This window comes from Gorilla gorilla, chromosome 20 (assembly GCF_029281585.2).
Source record: "Gorilla gorilla gorilla isolate KB3781 chromosome 20, NHGRI_mGorGor1-v2.1_pri, whole genome shotgun sequence".
Lineage (NCBI taxonomy): Eukaryota > Metazoa > Chordata > Mammalia > Primates > Hominidae > Gorilla > Gorilla gorilla.
The window spans coordinates 65,122,654-65,132,971 of record NC_073244.2 but is presented as its reverse complement, the minus strand read 5'-3'; the positions used below and the strand labels follow the sequence as shown (position 1 = coordinate 65,132,971).

At 48.0% G+C, this 10,318-nt stretch overlaps 1 protein-coding gene across 6 annotated transcripts in view; it reads left to right on the top strand.

Annotated features, from left to right (window-relative positions):
- The first annotated feature begins 3,876 nt into the window (after nt 1–3,876).
- The window catches only part of ZNF665 (zinc finger protein 665), a 30,619-nt gene continuing 24,177 nt past the window's right edge, over nt 3,877–10,318 (top strand). Inside the window, exons 1-2 of one of the 6 annotated variants that reach the window (XM_063701881.1) lie at nt 3,885–3,974; nt 5,480–7,130. The gene's annotated coding sequence lies outside the window, so the exon portion shown is untranslated. Of the gene's footprint in view, nt 7,484–10,318 lie in introns of all 6 variants that reach the window. The other 5 variants (XM_063701882.1, XM_031004637.3, XM_055370429.2 and 2 more) reach the window with 5 other exon arrangements.

Here is a 10,318-nt window from a genome sequence, read left to right as displayed (position 1 = left end):
ATGTTTCAATTTTAAGGTAAACCCTTAGAGTTATGTGAGCCATCTCTGTTGGAAACTAAGATGTTTTCTTAAGTTGCAAACTTAAGTTGCTCAACTATTTTTAAAAAGTTACTGCTTTTTCCAAAGCAAGAGTTAATGTCACCGGTATTAGCCCTCCGCGCTCCACACCCCAGGTATTTACCATATGAAAATCTCTGCAACTGTGCACAGGGCTGACTCTCTCCCTCCATGGTGAATGGGTGTAGAATGGGGAGGGGATTGCATTAAGTTCTGTTGCGAGGTGACTTGAAATTACTTACACATTCTGCCCAGGCAGAGTTTTGCATTTCACATTCTAGTTTGCATACCCTTCGCAGACATTTTCAGGGCTTTTTAGTTAAGTTGCTTAAATTAATTCAAATTGCAGAAACTTTCCTGGATTCAATCTACCCCAAACCGACACCCCCAGAGATGCCAGATCCCCACCCAGAGTTGCTTCAGTCTCACTAGCAGCTCTTCTGTCCTACCTGGTGGCAGAAATAACCATTTCAACGTGAACCATTTCAACCTCTGTCCCATTCGCTGGCAAAAATACCTTTTAACGTATTTTAACGTATTAACGTATAAGTTTAACCATTTCAACTTTCTTTTGCCCAAGATTCCTATTCCCATGGTCAGGTTGGGATCTACCCTCAATAATAACTACGGTGGCCCAGGGCGTTGTAATCTGTGTGCAGCATTGAGCACCAAGGCTCTGTGTTCTGCGTTTCTGATTACATTTTTCAGCTCTAAAATTTCTCTGTTTCTCCTTTATAGCTTCTGTCTCTCTATTGATAGTCTCATTTTGCTCATATCTTGTTTTCCTGGTTTCCTGTGGTTGTCTATGTGTGCTCTGCTCTTAATTCATTGACCATCTTGTGACTCTTATTTTCAATTCTTTGTCTGATAATTCACACATCTTCATTTCTTTAGTGTCAGTTTGTGGTGGTTTCATTTGTTCCTTTGTGTGGATCATGTTTCCTTTTCTCCTTGAATGTCTTGTTATCTTGGCACCTCAGCATTTCACTAATCAGCCAGTCCTACTTTTTTATTTCTGGCTTCCTTCAGGGAGGACCCTCTCTATTCAGCCTGACTAGAGATTCTGGAAACCTCTGAAGCCTTTTCTGGGAATGTGTCGTCTCTGGGCCTTTGCTTGTAGTTACCTGAGAAGGTTTGCCAGTTTTTCTTCAGGAGAGCTCCTGTTGACAGTCTGGAATTCTGCAGTCCCTGTGTTTTCATGGTAAGCTGTGGTCTGGTTCTCCACCTAGTGTCTGCCTGCGTTACTGCAGACTCTCGTTTATGTTACTTGCCTTTGTTCTCAATGGTTTCCCTGACCTGGCATCCTGTCACTTTTGATGGTACTTCTGTTACTTAACTGATTCTTTAGGTTTAATTGTAATTGTTGAGGGGTTTTTTGTTTTTGTTTTGTCTTTATTTTGTTGAGATGGGGTTTCACTATATGGCCCAAGCTGGTCTTGAACTCCTGGGCTCAAGCACCCCTCCTGCCTCAGGCTCTCAAAGTGCTGGGATTACAGGTGTGAGCCACTGCTCTCAGCCTAACTGTAATTCTTAGATGCCTGGGTTCGGGGCTTGCTCTGTCATTTCTAGCTCTTGGACCTTAGGCCAGTTTCTTAGCGTATCTGTGACACAGTTTCTTTTTTCTTTTTTCTTTTTTTTTTTTTTTTGAGACGGAGTCTTGCTCTCGCCCAGCCTGGAGTGCAGGGGCGCGATCTCGGCTCACTGCAAGCTCCGCCTCCCGGGTTCACGCCATTCTCCTGCCTCAGCCTCCCGAGTAGCGTAGCTGGGACTACAGGCGCCCGCCACCACGCCCGGCTAATTTTTTTGTATTATCATTAGAGACGGGGTTTCACCGTGTTAGCCAGGATGGTCTCCTGGTGACCATCGTGATCCGCCCGGCTCGTGATCCGGGCCTGACCTCGTGATCCGCCCAGCTCGGCCTCCCAAAGTGCTGGGATTACAGGCGTGAGCCACCGCGCCCCGCCGACACAGTTGTTTCCTAGTAAGATAGGAAAAGACCTTTTTCTCATGAGCTATTATGTTGTTATTTGAGTTAATACAGGGAAAGTATTCCGAATAATGTCTTGCACATAGTGTTCAGAAAAGTCAGTCATTGCTATTGCCATTATCATCACAGTTTTTACTTCTGGCCAGTGTTTCTGTAAAGCCACTGTGGACCTTGTCACCTCAGAAGACATCATTCGTGCTTTAGCTTATCTAGATACTGAGTATCACTTAGTGTGTTGAAAATAATATCTAACACTTCTATAGAGATCAGCTTGTGTTTGGGTTTTTATTTGTATATTTATTGTATTGTCCACAAAACTGAAAACTCCACACAGATTTAGAGGCTATTATAACTACTTAGGGAAAAGTACAATAAAACAGAATTAGGGAGACATAACTTGCTCAAAAATGCCTTCACGCTGGGCGCGGTGGCTCACGCCTGAGATCCCAGCACTTTGGGAGGCCAAGACGGGCAGTTCACGAGGTCAAGAGTTCGAGACCAGCCTGGCCAACATGGCAAAACCCCATCTCTACTAAAAATACAAAAATTGGCCGGGTGTGGTGGCAGGCACCTGTAATCCCAGCTACTCGGGAGTCCGAGGCAGGAGAATCGCTTGAACCCGGGAGGCGGAGGTTGCAGTGAGCCGAGATCATGCCATTGCATTCCAGCCTGGGCGACAAGAGAAAGACTCTGTCTCAAAAGAAAAGAAAAGAAAAGAAAAAAAACCTCACATATTTAAGAATATAGGAAAAACTGATTCAGTTTCTTCTACTATTCTCTCACAACACAGAATGCTACCGTTAGCCCAGAGGTACTGGGTTTTCCCACACACACCAAGCAAGCAATCCTGCCACAGACACCAGGTGCGTGTTCTCTCATTCCGTTCCATTTTGCCGGGACATGGCATCAGATCCCACACGTTGAGGGCTCAGTCCCACAATGGTGCACACATTTCAATGCCAGTCTCAAGCACACGTTGTGACTTGTGCTTACAGATCAGATATAAATCCAGGAGTCCCTTTGGCCGGGCGCAGTGGCTCACGCCTGTAATCCCAGCACTTTGGGAGGCAGAGGCGGGTGGATCATGAGGTCAGGAGATCGAGACCATCCTGGCTAACACAGTGAAACCCCGCTTCTACTAAAAATACAAAAAATTAGCCAGGCGTGGTGGCGGGCGCCTGTAGTCCCAGCTACTCGGGAGGCTGAGGCAGGAGAATGGCGTGAACCCGGGAGGCGGAGCTTGCAGTGAGCCGAGATCGCGCCGACAGAGCGAGACTCCGTCTCAAAAAAAAAAAAGACTTTTAAAAAATAAAAAAATAAAAAAAATAAATCCAGGAGTCCCTTGACCCCCTCCTCAGCTCAGGTTCAACGAATTTGCTAGAGTGGCTCACAAAATACAGGGAAACACTTTACATAGATTTACGTATTATAAAGGATATTACAAAGTTGACAGATGAACAGCCAGATGGAAGGGATCAGTGAGGTGAGGCATGGGAGAAGCGGCGTTGAGCCTTGGTGCCCTCCCTGGATGCACCACGCTGCAGGAGCCTTCCAGTGTTCACCTATCCAGAAGCTCCGCTGAATCCTCTCCTTTTGGGTTGTTATGGAGCCTTCATTACATATGCATGATTGCTTATATTACTGGTCATTGGTTAAACTTTTAGATAGCCTAAGTTTTTTTTTTTTTTTTTTTTTTAGGAGAGACGTAGTCTCACTGTCACCCAGGCTGCAGTGCAATGGCGCGATATCGGCTCATTGCAACCTCCGCCTCCCGGGTTCAGGCCCCGCCCCGGCCCCGCCCACCCCATGCTCTCAGTCCCTCCCAACGCCTGGCCTTTCCCCACCGCAACCCGCCCCTTTGCCTGCTGCGCGGGCAGTTTCTTGCAAACCCGGAAGCAGATCTCTTGGAGTGAAGGCTGTTCGTCGCCGCGTGAGTTTCCCTCTATCTAGATTAAACCTGCGTTTCGGAGTCCCCTGCTCCTCCGTACCCGATGTCCGGGGGTTCCTATAGCCCTTACAGTCCCCGCACGGCTCCCTCCATTCCATGTAAATTCAGACGTTGCCGCGAGACTCTGGGGGTCGCATCGCTTTGGGTTAAAATCACACAGGCTGGTCCTGCCCGCGGTCTTTCGGCCTTCAGACCATGCAGACACCTCCTTTCCTGCGCCGTTTCCTGCTTAAAACCCTTTACTGACCTGCGCCCTGTGAAGTCCTCATCTGCGAAGTGGGTGCAGGATTTTACCGTCCCCTAACCTCGCCCTAGTCGGTTACTGGAGCGTAGCGCCGCAGCCCCAGTCCCGGGGAGGCCGCGCCTCTGCCTGGTCCTGGGATCCTGCAAACCCCACTCCTCTCCTAAGGCGCCGTCGCCCCTCACCTCTCTCCTCCTCGAGCGGGGCCCTGCTGCTCCCTAGGCCTCCCCTTCGCAGTCACCGTTTCCCCTGAGCCCGCGTTGGGGAGGTGCCCGGGGCTTGTCCTGTGATACCCGGTGTTCTTGCCTGCCCAGCTCCACCCGCTGGAAAATGTGCTCCTCCAGGATCCAGGTGTCTTACTCCAAACCCTCCCTGTGAATGTGTGGGCCAAGGGGATCAGGAGACAGAGAGAGGGGCTGAGAGAAAAGTAGAAAAACGGAGACAGAGGAAAGAATGAGGGAAACCAATAAACATGGCAAAGTAGAGGATGGGTCAGGATTTGCAAAGAGACAGTAAGGGCGAAAGAGGTCGCTGAGAAAGTAACAGGATGGAGAAACAACTGGAGAAATGTAGAGAAAAGCTCGATGTCTAGAGAGATGAAGGACAGCAAGGTAGGGAGAGGGCAGCTCCTCAGACAGAGAGTGCGGGAGAGGAGGGGGTATTTGGAGCGAGGACAGACAGAGCAGCGTGGTGCTGGGACAGCAAGAAGGGGCAGCCGGTGACAAGGAGAGCAGAGGGAGAACCACAGCAGGGGGAGACCTGGGATCTGGGGGTGCCAAAGAGTGGGGACAAGGAAGTGAAACAGGGAAGAGGGGATTTAACAGGGAGAGCGGAGATAAGGGAAGAAGGGATTTAACAGGGAGAGCAGACATAAGGGAAGAAAGAGGCAGAAATATATGGAGATTGGGGACAACCAAAAGACTGGGGTGAAAGAGGAATAAGAGGTGAAACAAGTTGCAAGAATGGAGCAGAACAAGTGGAAGAGAAGGAATAGAGGGAAGGAGGACAGCAGGAGAGGAGAGGGGCTCAAAATGAGGAGCAGAGACCCAGGCTGAAACACAGAAAAGAAAAAAGGAGAGAAGAGAATGAGAGAGATGTACAGAATGAGGGAGGGAAACACACAGGAAGGAAGAAAGAGGGGGACTATGGCCCAGATGCATGGTGGTTTCATTGGATATGGATAATTACATTGTGATATATTGATTTCTGTATCCATAATCTAACAATTTTTTTTTTCTTAAGACAGAATCTCACTCTATTTCCCAGACTGGCGTGCAATGGCACGATCTCGACTCACTGTAACTCCGCCTCCTGTGTTCAAGCGATTCTCCTGCCTCAGCCTCCCGAGTAGCTGGGATTACAGGCATGCACCACCACACCTGGCTAACTTTTGTGTTTTTAGTAGAGACGGGGTTTCACTATGTTGACCAGGCTAGTCTCGAACTCCTGACCTCAGGTGATCCACCGACCTCAGCTTCCCAAAGTGCTGGGATTACAGGCATGAGCCACTGTGCCCAGCCCCTAATAATCTAACAAATTTTATATGTATATATTTTGTTTCTGTTATGGAGATGCTGGTGAGAATCACAAAAGTTTTGTCTATAAGACATGTGCATTTTATAATTCCTGGCATCAGAGTTTAGCTTCTATTTGCAATCTCTGTTCTACCAGAGGGCAGTGACTTGACTCATTCAGTTATGGTCACCCTCTTTCCTTTTCCTAGGATGGGGCAATGTGTAGGCAAGTGTATGAGTGAGGAGGAAAAACCAAAGTGTTTTTCCCACTCTCATAATCAAGTAATGAACGCTCAACAAAGAATGCATCGCCTCTCATCACCAAAATGTGTGGGGTGGGGATTTCTCCTCACCAACACCAACTCCTCAACAAACACTACCTGACTGTCCAATAATTTAATTCAATTCGGACACTGTCTACCCGGAGTTAGCATTAGATCCCACTAGTTGAGGGTTCCCACTTCAGATACCAGCCCCAAGTCCCAGATTCTGAGCTTTCGGATCCATTGAGTATAAATTTGGGATTCTCCTCATCCCTTCCTGAGGTGCTATTAATTTGCCAGAGCAGCTCATAGAACTCAGGGAAACATTTTCCTTGGTTTACCCAATTGTTTTTTGTTTGTTGGTCTGTTTTTGAGATGGAGTCTTGCTCTGTCACCCAGGCTGGAGTGCAATGGCACGATCTTGGCTCACTGCAACCTCCGCTTCCCGGGATCAAGCAATTCTCCTGCCTCAGCCTCCCAAATAGCTGGGATTACAGGCGTCCACCACCATACCCAGATAATTTTTGTATTTTTAGTAGAGAAGGGGGTTCACCATGTTGGCCAGGCTGGTCTTGAACTCCTGATCTCAGGTAACCCACCCACCTTGGCCTCCCAAAGTGCTGGGATTACAGGCCTGAGCTACCGCACCCGGCCTACCTAATTGTTATAAAGGATACTATGAAGCATACAGATGAATGGTTTTAGCAAGTTAATTGAATCCAAGGAAGGGGTTAAGAGAATCACAGTATTTATCTGGTGAGAATGTAGCCAACAGCTACTAGTAGCATGTATTACACTGAGATCTTCACCTGGGAGAACTGACCGTGTCAGAGTGGAGTGAAATTGTAGGACCCACCACTGGGAGTGCACTGCAGAACTGGTCATTGTGGGAAAAACTACACACATTTTGGTGACTACAGCTGAAGTATTCTGGGTTGAGTGTGACAATAGTATGAACAGTTTAATTTTTTCCTGTCTCAAACAGTAAAGGGAAGAGCTCTCCAACAGGCCCACCCACCTGTCTTAAGGCCTGCGATCTCAACTCAGGAGGTACTGGGAATGGTCTGTCCCTGCTCCGGGCTGTTGCTGGCTGTGGGCGGCAAGCCACCCAGGCGCCAAGGCAAGAGACAGAGAACACGAGCTGTTCCAGTATAATAAAATATAAAACAAGAATAGTTATACCAGATATAGATCTTAGATATGATTATATATGAATATCATTAATAATTAGTTTGTAGCAATTACTTTTTATTCCAATATTATAATAATCCTCACTCTATAATCATAGCCTAGGAAAAACCAGCCATACAGAGATAGGAGCTGAGGGGACATAGTGAGGTGTGACCAGAAGACGAGTGCGAGCCTTCTGTTATGCCTGGACAGGGCCACCAGAGGGCTCCTTGGTCTAGCGGTGATGCCAGCGTCTGGGAAGACACCCGTTGCCAGGTGGACCGTGGTCTAGCGGTAGCGTAAGTGTCAAGGGAAAACACCCGCTACTTAGCAGACCGGGAAAGGGAGTCTCCCTTTCCCCGGGGGAGTTTAGAGAAGACTCTGCTCCTCCACCTCTTGTGGAGGGCCTGACATCAGTCAGACCTGCCCGCAGTTATCCGGAGGCCTAACCGTCTCCCTGTGATGCTGTGCTTCAGTGGTCACGCTCCTAGTCCGCCTTCATGTTCCATCCTGTACACCTGGCTCTGCCTTCTAGATAGCAGTAGTAAATTAGTGAAAGTACTAATAGTCCCTGATATGCAGAAATAATGGCATAAGCTGTCTTTCTCTCTGTCTCCTCTCCCTCTCTGCCTCAGCTGCCAGGCAGGGAAGGGCCCCCTGTCCAGTGGACACGTGACCCACGTGACCTTACCTATCATTGGAGATGACTCACACTCTTTACCCTGCCCCTTCTGCCTTGTGTACAATAAATAACAGCGCAGCCAGACATTCGGGGCCGCTACCGGTCTCCGTGCATTGGTGGTAGTGGTCCCCCGGGCCCAGCTGCCTTTTCTTTTATCTCTTTGTCTTATGTCTTTATTTCTACACTCTCTCGTCGCCACACACAGGGAGAGACTCACTGACCCTGTGGGGCTGGTCCCTACAGCTGGCTCTTCAGTTTTGCACCACAGTCTCAGCACGGTGTGGCTCCCTCCTCCACTGCGTCAACTTTTACTTCAAGGGAATTATTTTGATGAGCATATCCAGATTAGTGGTCCTGTCTATTCACACACACACACACACACAGAGACACACACACACAGAAAATAAAGCCTTTCTTTCTCATCTACTCTTTCAACTTTAAAACAAAAAATAAGGCTGGGCATGGTGGCTCACGCCTGCAATCCCAGCACTTTGGGAGGCTGAGGCAGGCAGATCACCTGAGGTCAGGAGTTCGAGACCAGCCTGGCCAACATGATGAAACCTCTTCTCTACTAAAAATACAAAAATTAGCTGGCCGTGGTGATGTGCACTTTTAATCCCAGTTACTTGGGAGGCTGAGGCAGGAGAATCGCTTGAACCCAGGAGGCGGAGCTTGCAGTGAGCTGAGATCACACCACTGCACTCCAGCCTGGGTGACACAGCGAGACTCCATCTCAAAAAAAACAAAAACCCTTAACTACTTTTCCTTCTGTAGTAAGTTCCCCTCTTCTATGCTCTATTTAAGAGAATAGTACACAAAAACTTCTTTGTGGTCTTTTTTTTTCTTTTCTCACTTTCTCTTCTGTTTTCCTGGCTTTAAGGACATACCATTAACCTTTTTAAACTGTTTGTTTTCAAGTTTTTGATACCTCACTGATCACGTCACGCTTTCCTCTTCTGGTGTCTCTTGATTTTTCTGTTCCCTAAATGTGGACTATGCACGGCTTACTCCCTGAGCTTCTTGTTTCCTGTCCACACCCAATGTGGGTGGCAAGCCACCCAGGCGCTGAGGCAAGAGACCGAGGACACGAGCTGTTCCAGTATAATAAAATATAAAACAAGAATAGTTATACCAGATATAGATCTTAGATATGATTATATATGAATATCATTAATCATTAGTTTGTAGCAATTACCCTTTATCCCAATATTATAATAATCCTCCCTCTGTAATCATAACCTAGGAAAAGCTAGGCCATACAGAGATAGGAGCTGAGGGGACATAGTGAGGTGTGACCAGAAGACAAGAGTGCGAGCCTTCTGTTATGCCCAGACACGGCCACCAGAGGGCTCCTTGGTCTAGCGGTGACGCCAGCATCTGGGAAGACGTCCGTTGCCAAGCGGACCGTGGTCTAGCGGTAGTGTAAGTGGCAAGGAACAACACCTGCTACTTAGCAGACCGGGGAAGGGAGTCTCCCTTTCCCCAGGGGAGTTTAGAGAAGACCCTGCTCCTCCACCTCTTGTGGTAGGCCTGACATCAGTCAGGCTCGCCCACAGTTATCCGGAGGCCTAACCGTCTCCCTGTGATGCTGTGCTTCGGTGGTCACACTCCTAGTCCGCCTTCATGTTCCAACCTGTACACCTGGCTCTGCCTTCTAGATAGCAGTAGCAAATTAGGGAAAGTACAAAAAGTCTCTGATAAGCAGAAATAATAGTGTAAGCTGTTTCTCTCCTTCTCCTCTCTCTCTCTCTGCCTCGGCTGCCAGGCAGGAAAGGGCCCTCTGTCCAGTGGACACATGACCCACATGGCCTTACCTATCATTGGAGATGGCTCACACTCCTTATCCTGCCCCTTTGTCTTGTATCCAATAAATATCAGCGCGTCCTGGTATTCGGGGCCACTACCGGTCTCCACGTCTTGGTGGTAGTGATCCCCTGGGCCTAGCTGTCTTTTCTTTTATCTCTTTGTCTTGTGTCTTTATTTCTAAGCTCTCTCATCTCCACACATGAGGAGAAAACCCACCAACCCTGTGGGGCTGGACCCTACAACCCACTGCCCTTCCTTATCATCTCATCTCACAGCTTTAAACCCACCTACACGGCTCCCTGTTCCCTGCAGACTTCTCCCTTGAACACTGGAATCCTTTGTCCAGTTGTCTCCTCAACAGTCTGCTGGGAGGTGGAACAGGCATCTCCACCTTCGTATGTCCAAAAGGGTCATCCTGAATTCCCCCAAAGGTGTTCCCCAGCAGACCCAGGGTGGATGGGGGCCACCCTGTACTTCCTGGGGCTTAGCTGAACATGTCAGCATGTATTTAAAATAGAGAAGATATGACATTATTTGTGAGTTAAAAATACGATAAGTGGATGAAAGAAATACATTGTTTTAAAAATTATTTATTATTTCTTCTAGTCTTTTTTTTTTTTGAGACAGGGTCTCACTCTGTCACCCAGGTT